The sequence below is a fragment of the Nymphaea colorata genome, unplaced genomic scaffold (genome assembly GCF_008831285.2).
Source record: "Nymphaea colorata isolate Beijing-Zhang1983 unplaced genomic scaffold, ASM883128v2 scaffold0001, whole genome shotgun sequence".
Taxonomy (NCBI): Eukaryota; Viridiplantae; Streptophyta; class Magnoliopsida; order Nymphaeales; family Nymphaeaceae; genus Nymphaea; species Nymphaea colorata.
This window is the reverse complement of record NW_022204507.1, coordinates 1,719,600-1,735,888: the sequence shown is the minus strand read 5'-3', so window position 1 is coordinate 1,735,888 and position 16,289 is coordinate 1,719,600. Positions and strand designations below refer to the sequence as shown.

The 16,289-nt window shown below is 38.3% G+C and overlaps 1 long non-coding RNA gene across 2 annotated transcripts; it reads left to right on the top strand.

Annotated features, from left to right (window-relative positions):
* Nucleotides 1-7,463: 7,463 nt before the first annotated feature.
* Nucleotides 7,464-13,057, top strand: LOC116267905 (uncharacterized). Of its 2 annotated transcripts, XR_004175691.2 has the most exons (6): nucleotides 7,464-7,907; nucleotides 8,709-9,465; nucleotides 10,496-10,693; nucleotides 11,205-11,348; nucleotides 11,928-12,009; nucleotides 12,541-13,053. It is a non-coding gene; the product is annotated as an uncharacterized LOC116267905 (long non-coding RNA). The 2 variants fall into 2 exon arrangements; XR_004175690.2 differs by having other exon boundaries at nucleotides 8,709-10,693; nucleotides 12,541-13,057.
* Nucleotides 13,058-16,289: the final 3,232 nt, after the last annotated feature.

Sequence of the window (16,289 nt, the reverse complement as noted above, 5' to 3'; positions counted from 1 at the left end):
GAAACACTAAACATGATAATAAGGTCTTGCCACCTCCAAACAGGCTTCCAGTAATCTTACACAAGCGAAACTAATGTTGCCAGATAAAGGTTTCATAAGGAGGATAAAAACATGAGGAACATAAACAAGGCACAAGGTCCATTGTGACCAACCGTTCTCCACATTATTATTAATGCCAAAGTTTACATGTTAAAACTTATGAAACCAACACAAGCAATCAGGCCAGCTTTCATTCCTGCCTTTTAAACATGATGACGTAAAGGAAAATGCAGATGAAAATTAGGAGACTGATGTTAGCTTAATTAAGAAAGATAATGACACTAGAAAAGTATGGAAAGTTTCAAATAGAAAATGCAAACTAAAAATGAAACATGAACATGCAATGAAGTTGATAACATTCAACTGCCAAGTAATAAAGACAAACACCTGTTTCATTCAAGATAAATGAAATATAGGACATTCCAAACCAGACCATGTCTTTCTCAAGAGGCCAATAAATTTAACAAGGAAATGGCTGCCAGAAGGTTTTAAGAAGTTCATTAAAAGATCACACCTTATTTGGGAAAAGACAATACATCTAAAGAGGACACAAGTCTTTTTTTCTTATTTGGCCATAAAAAGGAAATATCCACTGGCAGAACAAAGTGAAAAAAGAGAGAAAAGAGGATACATGTGTATATGAAATGAACAACTCATTAATAGCATGTGTGTGCATCATTTTGGCCACTAACAACTGATTCTTTCTGTTTCAGTTAGTTTATTTTTTACACTTGTATTTTTGCAGTACCAGTTTCTGCAATTTTCTAATCCAAAATCAGTTTTCAAATAGGAAAGAATAAGCCCATGATAGTTAAATCTTCTAAAATCAACAGTTCGAAAACCATGAAATTAAGATGGTCCCCTATCATACAACTGTAGATTGGGATGAACAATTTTTTGGGATTGGTAATTTTGCTATTTTTGAAGAACCTATACAAAAAAAAAATCATGATGTTGCAAATTCATGAATTTTAAAGAGAAAGAAAGATGCAATGATTAAAAATCTTGAAGTTATGCACCTTTAAACAACTTGAAGTCACAACCCTTTCCCTTTCTGAGACTATAGATCCATAAATTTGGTAAGAATTTGGGGATCTTAAATTTCAAAATTCTACACACCTCAGGTTTAATAAAAGGAAAAATCTAAGGCAGGCTGTTAGATGTAGTCCTCAAATTAATTTTTTTGGTTAATCAGAAACCTTTATTCAAGGGTTTCTCTGTTTCAACTTAACATGTCAAGCAAATACTAAGCTGGAAGGAAGGCTGGAACTTTTCATTTATTAAATCAAACAAACATCAAAAATAAGTTGGCAGAGAAAGTCTGAACCTGAGGTGTCAACTCGTACCTTTTTCATCTCCGCTCTATTTTGAAGCTGAAATTAAATCTCATTTACAGATTTTGTGCTTTTTCTTCGTATTTGACAAGGGATAAGTTGTACCTGACAATGGCACCTTATGAAACAAATGATATATATATATATATGTAATTCAATTTTGTAAAATGAAGCCATGAATCTGAAAGTTAGTGCATCATGATCTGTTCATTTTTATAGTATTCCATTAATTACTTTTCATTAAACAAACTACTTACATTTGTGACTTTTTTTTACCATTTGATTGCTTGATAAGACTGGTGTTGAAACAGAGTATTGGAAACATGAACAAATTTTTGTGTGTTTTCCCAGTTAATAGTAGTGGACAACTTGAGGAAATCCAAAAAAGTCTTATCTCTGGTGTCCATATTTGTGCTTCTCACTCTACTTATCCCTAAGTTGTTCAATCATGATGCTACACTTATGGGTCATATTGTCCATTTTGCATTCAACAACTCACACTTCAGTAACCCATTTTCAGCTGAAGTTTTCGATGCATGCATATGTCAAGAGTCTTAGAGGACAGAACCACAATCTACCCTTTCTCAGAATTTCTCACCAAAGTATTCTAAACATGAAAAATTCTAAGTTGGGATCCATACATTAAAGATGCAAGGACTACCAGTCATATCGTAACCCGTCAAAATTTCAAATAAAGACTATGATCCTTATGAAAGATCATGGATATGAAATCCGAGGTAACTGAACAGAATCATAGAGATAGAGCACGTCATTACAAAGTGCTGGGGGACATGCATGGAGTGCAACGTACTTATAGCAAGTTGCTAACTTTACAAAATGCAAAGTCAGATATGCAGGGAGAATGAATAAGGTTTTAATACTTTCCGCATTAGACCCTCATGGTGGAATTAGATTATAGTGCTATTTAAATTTATATTACCACTGTTGGATCAAGTGTAGTTGCAGCGGAGGATGCACGTAGTCGCCTGCACAGTAACTTCTTTAACCAGTTGTGATGGTCCCCTGTAGAGCCGAACAGATCAAGTGCAAGAGAGGAGAAAAGAAGAGGATGTTAGATTTTGGGGTTTTCTTCCAAAGGGCTGCTCACGGCTCGTTTTCATTCAGTTCAAGAAAAGCTTGCTTGGAATTCAAAGCCTAGCCCCTTAGGTTTTCCCCAACCCTAGCTGCGGTTACTTGGGAGATATCTTAGGAGATATTTTAGGAGCACTTCTAGTAACTGCTTTGCAGTTACTAGATATTCGGATAGGGCTCAATGGCCACTATCCAACATCTCCCACTTGGCCATGAGACCGCCAGTTTTCTTCCACTATATGTGGGTTTTCTTTGCTCAGTTTGTTACGTGGTTTTCCTTAATTGGCTTATCCAACGTAATCCAAACCTTTTTCAAGGTTTACAGCGAGGTTTTCCATTCAATGGTTTTTCCTTCGCAACCTTCAAATATATCTTAGCCCCATATGGGCTACATGCTTTGAAAACAAATCTTCAGATATCCCCTTAGTTAAGGGATCAGCCACCATATCATTGGTAGGCAAGTAATCAACCGAGATTTCATTTTTCTCGATCATTTCATGAACATAATGGTATTTCACCATTATATGTTTACTCTTTGAGCTAACAGCTCCATTTTTCATCAGAGATATTGCTGCCTGATTATCACAGTACAGTTGGACCGGTTCATGAGCAAGATCTAATTTCAAGTCTTTCAAGAACCGATTTATCCAGACAACAAAAGTAGTTGCAATATTGCATGCTACATACTCTGCTTCTTGTGTGTGCTGAGCAACACATCCCTGTTTCTTACAGGACCAGGCTATCGCCCCACCTCCAAAGAGAAAAACATACCCTGAAGTGGATTTACTATCATCTTTACAGCCTGCAAAATCTGCATCAGAATAGCCAACTAAAGTTAGCTCATCTGCTTGATAAGACAATTTCAGTCCTTTTGTTCCTTTAATATACCGAAAAATTCTTTTGACTGCTTGCCAATGAGGCCATCCAGGATTACTTTGATAACGACTTACCAGACCGATAGGAAAACTTATGTCTGGTCTGGTACAAAGCATTAAATACATCAGACTACCAACTGCTTGTGCATATGGAACATTTAATTTTTGTTGTCCTTCATTGGGACAATCACTCCTGCTTAAGTTTGCTCCTTTAGCTATAGGAGTCCCAATTGGTTTGCAGTCTAACATACGAAATTTCTTCAAGATATAATCAATATACCGTTCCTGGCCTAAACTCAGGATTCTTGAGTTTCTATCTCGAGTGATTTTTATTCCTAATATATAGGATGCTTCACCCAAGTCCTTCATTTCGAAGTTTTTATTTAGCAAAGTCTTCGTTTTGTATCTCATATCGTTATCATTTCCTGTTAATAATATGTCATCAACATATAATGATAGAATATAGAAAAGACTCTCACTTTTCCAAACGTATACACAGTGGTCTAGTTGGTTTGCTACAAACCCAAGTTTTGTAATTGCTTTGTGAAAAGCAAAATACCACTGTCTTGGAGACTGTTTCAGTCCATATAACGATTTATTCAACTTGTATACTTTGTCTTCTTTTTCTTTGATGACATATCCCTGCGGTTGAGTCATATATATAGTTTCTTTCAATTCACCATTCAGAAAAGCAGTCTTCACATCCATCTGACAAATATCCAGGTCATAGAATGCCGCGATAGCCAAAATTATTCTGATTGATGCGAACTTTGCAACCTCACATAGGTCTCTGAGTAATCAATTCCTTTCTTTTGGGAAAAACCTTTCGCTACCAGTTTGGCTTTGAATTTTTCGACTGATCCGTCTGCTTTATATTTCTTCCTTAGTACCCATTTACATCCAATGGGTTTTCTGTCATTAGGAAGATCTATTAATTCCCAGACTTTATTCTTTTCTATGGATTCAATTTCTTCATCCATAGCATTCACCCAATCTGACGATTCATGTGAGCTTACCGCTTCATCATATGTCAGATTGTCAGACATTTCGTCAATGTCCGCTAGGTAGCATAGCTCCTCTGCCAAATATACATAATAATCATTTAAATATGAAGGAGGAGCTTTAGGTCTTTTATGACCTGATAACGTCTGAGATGATGAAGTATTCATATCAGTTGGTTTATTGCCTAACTGATCTTCAGTCGGTTCATTTCCTGACTGTTCCTCAGACGATTCTTGTTCAGTTGGTTCATTGCCAAACTGAACTCCAGTTGGTTCAATTCCTGACTGACCTCCAGTCGGTTCAATTCCTGACTGACCTCCAGTCGGTTCATTACCAGACTGTTCATCTGAATAAATCAGTTCATCCAGTGTATCATTTCGATATTCCACTGGATCATAATCTTTATTATTGAGTTCTTCTATGAACTCTACATCTCTGCTTTCTATAAGTCCCATAGATGAATGATATAATCTGTAGCCCTTGGATCCTTTTGGGTATCCAATAAATATACATCTCACTGATCTATTATCTAGTTTATCCAACTTTGGATCTAGAATTTTCACGTGTGCTACAGATCCCCATCTCCTTAAATATCTCAGATCTGGTTTTATACCAGTCCATCTTTCATAAGGAGTGGTTGGGACTGCTTTGCAGGGCACTCGGTTTATTGTATACATAGCTGTCAACACAGCTTCTCCCCAAAAAACTTTTGGTAATTATGCTCCTGCCAACATGGATCTCACCATGTTCAAGAGGGTTCTATTACACCTCTCAGCCACACCATTTTGTTGTGGTGTCCTAGGCATTGTCTTTTGCCTATTAATTCCAAGGTCTCCTCAGTATTTGAGGAATTCACTAGAAGTGTATTATCCTCCTCGATCAGACCTTATAATTTTGATATTCCTTCCAAGTTGTCTCTCGACTTCAGATTTGTATTCCTTGAATTTCTCAAGTGCTTCAGATTTATATCTGATTAAGTATATGTAACCAAATCTTGAGAAGTCGTCAATGAAAGTTATGAAATATAACTTGCCACTATGAGTTTGGATCCTAAAAGGTCCACAAATATCTGTATGAATTATCTCTAATAATTCAGTGGCCCGAATTACTTTAGACGGAAATGGTTTCCTTGTCATTTTTCCGTATACACATGATTTGTATTTCGCAAAATCATTTATATTTATGTCAGGTATTAAACCTTGTTGTGCTAGAGTCTGCATCTTTTTTATGCTTATATGGCTTAATCTTTCATGCCATAAGTTTACATTCACACTCATTGCACAATCGAAATAAGCAGAACTTGAAGCTTCATTCATGTCATTCAGTTTGAACATACCATGCTCTTTTACAAATTTTCCACTAAACATGAGCCTTCCATGTTTTCCCACTGTTACTTTCCCTGGAATAAAACGTACTTCAAAACCTTTCCCAGTTAGTGCAGGAACTGACACTAGATTCCTCCTCATGAAAGGGACATACAAAACTTCGTTAAGTACAACACTTGTACCCCCAACATTTAAACGATATGCCCCAATTCCCATGACATCACAATAAGAATTGTTTCCCATATAGACTTTGTGGGTTCCCGGACTCAGATTTTCCATGTGGATCACTCCTTCTTTCATCTTAGCAATGTGACGAGTTGCTCCTGAATCGACCCACCATCCAGTTAGATCTCCATCTGCAAACAGACATTCTGATACGACACAGATGACTTCTTTGTCAGAGTCCCCTTGAGGCTTCCTTCTGTTGTAGTTGCCCCGACCATTGTTGTCTTTCTTACTTGGGAATTTTGTCCTGCAATTCTTCTTTATATGTCCAGGTTTCCCGCATCTGTAGCATTTCACTACAGTTCCTTGAGATTTCTTAATACCTGCATAATTGCCCTTGAACTTGCCATCATTTCGATTTTTAAATTGTTTTGGTTTTACAGGCATATGACTACCAGCAGGTTTTTCCTGGACTGTCATCAACTCTGCTCTATTTCTCTTAGTCAAACGTTGTTGCTATAGAGCTAACTGTATAGGAAGCTTCTCTAAAGTAAGAGTATCAAATTGAACACTTAAAGCAGTAACTGCCATATCCCAAGAAGGAGGTAGGCTATTCAGAATTGTGCTTATCTGCATATTGTCAGATATGACATTCCCTACCACGGCTAAATCTTTAGCTATGACCAACATCTTATTAACATGGTTCATTACATTGTCTGATTCTTTCATCCTATATGAATTGTACTGTTCTTGCAGTAACTGGATGTGCATAGCAGTCATGGTGTTGTATTTAGAAGCGATAGTATCAAATATATCATTGGCAGTTGGACAATCCTCAAAGACTCTAATTTGATCATCTTCCATGAAGGCTAACATAATAGTTTTAGCCATTAGATCATCAGAAAAAAATGACTCATATGTCTTTTTCTCTTCATCTGTGTGTTTGTCTCCTAAAATTGGAAAATGTTCGTTGATCACATAAACTAGTCTTTCTAAGGTCAAGGCCAACATTATTCTACGCTTCCATGCATGGAAGTTCGTCCCATTGAGTTTTTCAGTCTTAGCTAATTCAGAAGCTCCCACTCTTGATGTCATTTCTAAATTAATTTTCGATGGCAAGCAAAGAACAATCATAACAAAAGAAAGAAATTTACAATATTACATCAAGAGACATTAAAGAAGGAATTCTAGAGCATGTACATGAATCTCAAACAACATTCTAAAATAATATTTAAAATAACAAGACATTAGATTAAATATGAAACATACATAATCTCTTTTCAGAGTTATTTTCAGGGCCCTACTTTTATAATTGTCTAACAAGCTTATGGGTGTTTCTGTGTAATTCACTTAAAATCAAGGTTTCCTACTGAAATTGCAAAATAATTTTCCGTAACCCCTTTTTTTAGTAATTTCTGATAATTTGAGGGTACCAAAAAGTAATTTCTTACAAAGTTCCAGGTTTTTGATAAAAAAGACTTTCGCGAGCCTCTTTTGGAAGAGTTTTTCCGCAAAAAAGTTGCCGCATGAAATTCTGGAATTTATAACAGCCTTTTTGAGAATTTAGCTAACATGGTGGACTATTTTTGTAATTTTGAACTTTAACTATAAAAGCTTCTTTTCGCCCGTTTTCCTCATTTTCACTTTCATTCTCTCTTTCCTCTCGAGAGTTCTCCCCTCTCGCGAAACCCTAGCAGAAGGTTTCACCTCCCACGCCACCATCGCTGCCTCTTCCCATCTTCTACCACCGTGACAGAAAGAAGGTATCCTCCTCTATTCTACCGCGCGGAGGGTTGCAGGAAGCAGAGTTTACCAGTAGAGAGCATATGAGGCCCTCGAGCTGACTTGCCTTCCCCAAAACCAGAAGCAAATAAACCACAGGATGGGCCGGCATTTTCATATGGATGTCAAATGCCGTCTTCCTCCTTCACCCAAGTCACCTCCCATTTTTCTTTTCAGCAAGAGAAGATCTTTGCTCCTCGCACTTGGAAGACGACTGGTTTTCAGTCGATTGTACGTCTGCTTCTACTCAACGGTAGAGATGGACGGGTCGAGTTAAAAAAAAAAGAACAGAGGTTGTATATTTCCTTCCCTCCTTCCTATTCATTGGTTTTTTTTTTTTTTTTTGTCTATGTATGTCGAGCAGAGCAGGCTCTGCCTCCTGTTCTACGGTTTGCCAGAGACGTAGATCCCCAATTTCGGGGCCTGTTCTGAAAGTTTTTACAGAGCCGTAGGGCTCTGTCCTGGTCTCCGTCTCTCGCAGACACAGAGAACAAAAAAAGGAACTAATGCTATCATGCTTTATGCTATGCTTTATTTAGCATAGGCGAACCTTTTGGCTTTCCTTTCTATTACCGACAACAATAGGCAGAGAGAAAAGAAAGAAAAAAAAAAAAACGAAGTTACATGATGAAGCAGGTTTACATTTGATTATGGGTTCATCAAAAAAAATTTCGGTGAACTTCCAGCTGCGACAGAGGGTTCGTCTCAAGAGAGTTCTGGTCAAGATATAAGTTATTTCCTCATTTTCTAGTAAGGCTTTCTATTCTGTGAGGCCGACAACGCTGACTGTCATCAGCAGCGTTGTCCTTGTCCAGACCGGGAAACTCTCTATCCTCTGGAAAAACACAGGCGCAAACAATATATGCATAAAAATTTGGCAAAGTATATTAAATCGCCTTAGTCTTCTGGATTTACATGCACAGATATTATATCTAGCAAACTGCAAATGACATGCTTCATTCAGACTAACTTTTGATTTAGGCATCGTTCCTTGCTTACGGCTAACATGCTTCATACTTCATACGGCTAACATGCTTCATACATTCAAGCTAGTTTTTATCTTTGCATTGACTGAAGTTACTTACCTATTTCAGACGATAATTTCCCAACCTGGCTCTGATACCACTGTTGGATCAAGTGTAGTTGCAGCGGAGGATGCACGTAGTCGCCTGCACAGTAACTTCTTTAACCAGTTGTGATGGTCCCCTGTAGAGCCGAACAGATCAAGTGCAAGGGAGGAGAAAAGAAGAGGATGTTAGATTTTGGGGTTTTCTTCCAAAGGGCTGCTCACGGCTCGTTTTCATTCAGTTCAAGAAAAGCTTGCTTGGAATTTAAAGCCTAGCCCCTTAGGTTTTCCCCAACCCTAGCTGCGGTTACTTGGGAGATATCTTAAGAGATATTTTAGGAGCACTTCTAGTAACTGCTTTGCAGTTACTAGATATTCAGATAGGGCTCAATGGCCACTATCCAACATATTATATATAATATGTGATAATGAGTTTATGGATTTGCGTCCACATGTATGCATGTAAATTGATAAAGGAAATATAGTTAAAAGGAAAGGGGAAATTATCTGCAGTAGCTCATGATGCCTTTGATTGAGCCCAAATCCCTCATGGTGCTTCATTGTGCCAGGTTCGTCCATATAAATAGCGCAACCCCATTCACATTCACTGTTCACTGACCTTGCATTCACGGCCCTGCAACCCGTCATCCACCCAATGGATTCTTTCACGGGCTGCTTGCAACCTGCTCATTGCCTCAAAAGCATGATGTGGTTGTTGATCGAGGTTGAAACTAGTAGCTGCTAATGTTTTGTTCCACCGTCAATGCTCAATCGATGCCTTCATGGTGAGTTCAGTCCACTCCAGTCCATTTGCGGAGCCAGAAATTGTTGATTTTTCTTTTGTTTGCTATAGGGCTCTAGTACATAGTAACATGAAGATGCAAAAGGGAATGTGCACTCCACTATTGATGTTTTTTGTCTACTGTCTCCTGTAAACAAGTTCCTCCAGCAAGCAAGTTTCTCCCACGAGTTTCTTGCCTACGCCCCAAAACGGCATTTCGAGAAGAATAATATATAAATATATAATTTAGAATTAATAAAAAAAATTATTGACTCGATCCGATCAACCCTGGCTGGGACCCGAAAGCCTGGCAGGCCGTCACCTCTGTACCCACCACTCTTATTCTTATTTGCCGCTCGCAAAGTTTTCATTTTTAAAATATTTTATCTAATTTTTTTTAGAGAAAGGGTAATTTTATGTTTTATTTTATTATTTTAATATTTTTATTAAGGAAAAATTATGTGAGAACTATATTAGAAAGTAAACCATTTTTTTGTTGAAGTTCAAAAGTTAGTGTGTGTTCAAGATTGGCCTATTAGTTAGGCCGGATTTTGTATTTTTTAAAAAGTATTTATATAATTACCCCATAAGTAAGTTTGAAAAAATTTTAAGACCTGTTTGGATGGCACCCAAAACATGGTTTTGAGTGGCAAAATCTCCCATTAGCCAGCCAAAAAGGGAGGGCGGTGTTTCTAGAAAACCCGTTTAGCCCATGGTGATAAACTTACCCCCTCCCCCAGCTCATGGTCCAACTTGGTCGGGCCTAGGCTCGGACTGCCAAAATGAGACTCGGACCGGCAAATTGATGGTCAACAGTGGCTGTCATCACTGATCACATGCTGCAAAACGTTGTTCATCTAGATGTCACTATGCCTTTTCTTTTCATCCCAATCTCTTCAATTTTGAAGGCATCATATTTACATTATTCATTTCCTTTCCCTTACATCCAAACAGGTTTTTTGGTTTTCTTTTTGTTACTAATTAGCCAACCAAACACATAAATGACTACCTGTAACGTTATTTGTTTTTGGCAGGTCGGGTCGGATTGGGATCCAGACCCAGACACAGACCCATCACCAGGAGGGTGCCAACGTCACCCTCTCCTCCATCGTCTTTCCCTCTTCTCCCTCATTTCCCCTCTTCGTCTCTCCCTTTGCTACGACCATAGTACAGAGAAGAAGAAGGCGGAGGTGACTACAGCCACGACGGTGGTGAAGGGTGACAGCGTTCTGGTAGACTCTCTCGACTTTCCTTGCCTCTTCCTCGCATTTCTATCTTCTTCTCCTCCTCCCTCCTGCACGACCCTCTCCCCTCTCCGTTAGTGCCGTCCTTTTTCCCGTGCGCTCTCGCCCTCTCTTCTCTAGCGTCTCCCCGTCTCGTCGGTCTCCTCCTCTCCATCTCCCCCATTCCCCCCGCTCGATTCCCCCTCCCTGCCTGCTTCTACCCTCTGTCTGAACCCTCTCTGCCCACGCTTTCTCTCCCTTGCCACTCTTCCACTCTCCCGCTCGTGCTGTCTCACTCCATCACCCATGTTCTCTCTCTCTGCTCTAGCTCTCTCCCTCAACTGAACATTTCTGTGCTCTTTCTCCCTGCCGCCAGCCCCTCCCTCGACCGAACCCTGCCTCTCAGCCGAGCCCCCTTTTTATTTGCCTTGCCAACTGCCTCCTTCTCACGACATACCTCTATTTTCATCTCCCTTTTGTTGATTCTCATCGTACCTATTGCCGTTTGCTTGGATTTCAGCTATGGAAGTCTGTTTTCCACCTCTTACCAGCAAGTAGGCCGTGTTGTTAGCGACGACAACAAGCAATCATTGACTTTGGCACTTGATCGAACTCATGCGGTGGCTGTCGGGAGGACTGCAGCAGCTAAGATTTTAAGATTGGGGTGAGCAAGGCGTAATCGAGCCTAGATGGTTGAATTTTTATTGTTGGAGCATGCATAATTGTTAGTGGAGCATGCTAGATTTAAGATTTGATGAATTAGGATGTTTGTTAACGACGTTACTATTTTGAGGAAGGTCTACGACTAATTTGAAGGGATGATGATCCATGTCTACAATGATCTAATAAGCATGATGGGTTAAATTTCGAAGCAATTAGGAAGCATGGTAAAGATTGTATTGTTGTAGAGAACGTTTAGTATCGTTTTAGTGAACTTGGAAAATATGCTTTTATTGATGTACATATGCGTTGTATGTTGAAAATCTTAATTGTGAGGAAGACACCTCAACTAAAGAAAGCAAATGAGAAATGTGTTAGTGATGGATTGATCGAAGCCTTAAGTTTTGACGTTTGGTGGCAACGTCAAGAAGTTGGGAAGTGGCCTATTGGAGGGTCTTGTGGGTCGACACTACATGTCGACACCCTTTTGAGGCGATGACATGCCTCAATGATTGTATTTTCAGATTTATATAAATCAAAAAGCGAAGCGAGTAGAGAACTTACCATTTGATTGTGTTTGCAGGTACACCGGGCGCATCTAGTAGACTTGAGTAACAAGACGTGAAACTCGAGGCATTTTGAAGTGTTTTGTGGACGCGCGACAGGTATACCAGCATTCCAGGCAAATCCCTGCCTGGTGCCAACTCGTGAATGTGTGTTCTTATGATGGTTGGACCCTAGGATTGTGATGTGATCGAATGATTGTAAAGTGATTGAATGAATATATGCATGAGAGGTTAATGCTTATGTGATTAGTTTTGTTTAAAAATTTATACGCAATTGCATGTGCATGCTAGATTGATAATTGCGTAGGACAGATGAGGTGGGGTATCGAGTCGAGTATCTTCTCAACCCCAATTGTGCATTAGAAAGTATCCAAGAATGATAACTACCTAGGATAGCTACGAGCCAATCACAGATCGAGACTACTCTCCAGGATTTGGCTAAGTTTTGAAAGATGTGATTGATGTGTTTTGACAAGATGTGAACTTTTATTAATGTGAATGTTGTGAATTGTTGCATGTGTATTGCCGTGAGCAATGATATAATTGAATGAGATTGAAGTGGTAGTTGTACCCGTATTGTTATGACGGCTAGCTAAGAATGTTAATGATATGTGTAGCCTTCGTGTGCAGGCAATTGGAGGTGTACGTGTATTCATGAAGTAAACCAACCTCATAAGGTAGCCAGTCATTTTGTGAATGTGCAATTATAATGATAAGAATGAAAGAATAAGAGTTGAGAGACCAGTGGGTTGTGGCATTGTGTTTGGGAGTTGTTCCGCCTTCGCCACTGGTCTCGCCTGTTCGGAGCACAGGCGATGCAAGGCCTCAAGGTATTGTTGTGTGATGTGCTTGGAGCATTGGGCTCACGCCTTCCCAAACTGGGTGTCCTTTTCGATTTGTTGTATAGTCGCACCTCAATGCTTTATGTTTAGAAAAAAAATTGTTTGAGGGTCAAAAGGTTGGGGTGTGACACTACCATTTCCCTGCCTTCCCCTTCATCCAAGCAGGGTAGGGCGTCAAGAAACTCATACCTCATTGCAACAAGATCGTATCAGATGTTGCAACCATTCCATTCGTTTGTTACAATTGCTGCTTATGATGAAAATAGTGTGGATGATGTGTGCGCCAAACATATGTGTAAACACCGCAAAATTTTCACATTGTAAAATGACAAATTTACCATTGTTCCACCTATTTTATTATTGTTTCTAAACCCCTTTTCCAAATTGTATGGCCAGTGTCACGCCGTCTCATTTCACCAGAAGGATTACCATTGTCCCAAACCTAGGAAAACCCTACCCCCTAGGTTAACCCTAATCGTTATTACTATTTACCCTTAAGCCCTAGAAAAACCCTAGTAATAGCTTTATTTGAATGCATAGACCTCAGTTAACCCATTTTCAGCCCTAGAATAGGTTTCATGACCTTCCTTTCTGGCTTATTAGTGCACCGTCTTGCTCATTCGAACTTGAAGCAGCTCAATTGAGCTTGGTAGAGCCCATTTCACCAGAAACGGCATGTTTTCAGCTCCATTTTTCATCCTCAACTAAAAACAAGCTTATGATCGGTATTTCGTAGCCCATCCAACCTAACTTTAGTGGCACAGGTCAACTACCAAATTTTAGTTTTAATGAGTTCAGAATTTAAAAGGGAGGGGCGAGGAAGACGCGGGCGAGAGACAAGGGGAGAGGTCGACGCAGGTGGTTGACTTTGTTAAAAATTTAAAAAAACCCTAAAAATTGGACGAAAATTGACCGACTCGCATTTGATCGCACCTGACTCGGGTCAAACGCGAGTCAGGTGCGAGTCAGAAAAGGACAATTTTAGTCGGGTGCAGTCAGCCGCACCCGACTCTTGTTTGACCGCTTTGGGTGTGCACCGGAGGTGCACCCACACCCACACCGTGTCGACGCGGGTGCAAGTTCAAACAGGGTGCACCCTGGTGACTTAGGTTATGTTCGTGTATGGATTGTCACATTTGGATCGTACCGAGTTCAATTAGTTTGATTGGGACACATGAGTTAGATCCATATTGTTTCGATCATGATTTGGATCCATTTAGTTTTGATCTAAATCCATGATCTGGATCTATTTTCTCTAAATCCAAATCCATGAACTGGATCCATTTGGTTTGGGTCCAAAATCATGATATGAATATATTCAGTTTGGATCTAGTATTGTGAACTAGATCTGTTTGGGATTGGACTTGAATTCATGATTTGGATCTATTTGGTCTGGATCTAGAGACATGACATGGATCCATTTGGCTTTGGATCCATGATCTCAATCTATTTGGTTTGGCTTTAAGGTTGTGACATAGATCCATTTAATTTGGACTTCAAACAGTTTGTGCATGCAGGACCTGTTGCATTCATAATTTAAAATTTAAATTTGGTTGCATTTGATATTGGAAAAAATGGATTGACTGAAACATCATGCTACCAAAGTATGGATGTTAGTTTATTTTGTAAGATAATGCTGCTAGTGTTTTTGTCCTTCATGTAAATGGTGATAGGAAGACTACTCTCTAGCAGCGTTCAAACATGTCATTTGATAACAAACAAACATTAAGTGATCAGAAATGTTTAGATGTCTTAAAACTTATTCATATTGACATTTGTGGTTTATTCCCTGCCGTTTCTTTGAATGACTAACATTATTTATTAACATTCATAGATTATTATTTTTGCTATGGTTTGATAAAAAATCTCATTGGCTAGATGTATTTAAAGTTTATAAGGATGAAGTTGAAAACCAACTTAGCAAAATGATTAAAGCCATCATATATGGCTGCAGTTGTGAATAATATGATAAATACGATGGATCAGGTGAATAACATACATGACCATTTACTAAGTTCTTAAAGGAATTTGAAATTGTCCTTCAATATACAATGTTAGGTAGCTCTATTATGAATGGTTTTGCTGAGAGACAAAAGATAAATCTTAAGGACATTGTAAAGAATATGATTATTCATTCTACCTTATCTAAGTCTCTAAAGGGTGAGGTGCTAAGGATTACAATATATATACTAAATAGAGTACCAACAAAAGCAGCATATAAAACCTCTTACAGAACACGGCCATACAAGAAATCTAGTATGAAATATTTTCACATTTTGGGACGTCAGGCTGAGGCCAGGTCATATAGGCATATCGAAAAAAAATTGGATGTCAGAATGGTTAGCAACTATTTGGTGGACATTTTGAAAGATATAAAAGTTATAAGCTTTATGACATTGTTAACAGATCAATTTTTGTGTAAAAAAATACTCATTTCTTTAAGGATGTGGAGTTCGTAAAAGGTGATAATTAAAGACCTCGTATTTGAAAAACATGTTTATGTTCCTATAGTCACTATAAATGATAATCACATTCAGTTGCTTGACATGGATCATATAGTGGATCTAGAATAATTTGTCACTTAGGACCTCCTTATTGATATATCACAAATCTCTCCTAGAAAGCAAACACAACAACCTCAAGAAACTTACGAACAAATGCCACTAAGAAGATCTACTAGGGAGAGGAGAAGGCCTAAGATCAGGCTGAAAGGCGTAGTCGATGGACAACAAGTAAATATTTTGTAATTTTAGAGGATAATATTGTATATATCTAAAAAATATGAGAATTGATGGAATGGAAGATGCCATGTTAAGTTTCATGACACCATCAATAGTTCTAACTCTCAAAAACAGATTGGTGTCATACAAGAAGAGTTCAAGTCTATGAAAGACAATGATTTGTCCCATTACCTATTGGTGCAAAACTCATTTGTTGCAAATGGATATTTAAATCTCAAACATAATTCGAATAGTAATGTGTAGTAACATAAGGTTCATCTTGTTTCTAAGGGCTTTACTTAAAGAGAAAGCATTAATTATAAGGATACATCCTCACCAGTTTCTTCAAAGCACTCCTTTAGAATTATAGTGAAACTAGTAGCTCACTTTGATTCAGAGTTGCATCAAATAAATGTAAAAACTATGTTTCTCATCAGGGACATTGATGAAATGATATTTATGATCCAATCAAAAGAACTTTGTAGTAAGAGATGCAAAGAACATGATTTGCAAATTAAAGAAATCTGCACATGACTTAAACATGTTTTCCATCAACGGTATCATAAATTTTATTAGGTTGCTATTTCATTTAGTTTTGAGGTAAATTTCACTAAAGGTTGCATATATCATAACTTTGAGAAGTTAAGTTTATCTTCCTAGTATCATATGTCGATGATATACTAATTGCAAGTTATACCATACACTTATTAAAAATTTCTGTCAACAAAAATTGAAATGAGAGATCTTAATCGCCTTGTTGTATTAGGAATTTAGAAACATTGAGATTGTTCTTGATGTATTCATGAATTATTATAAA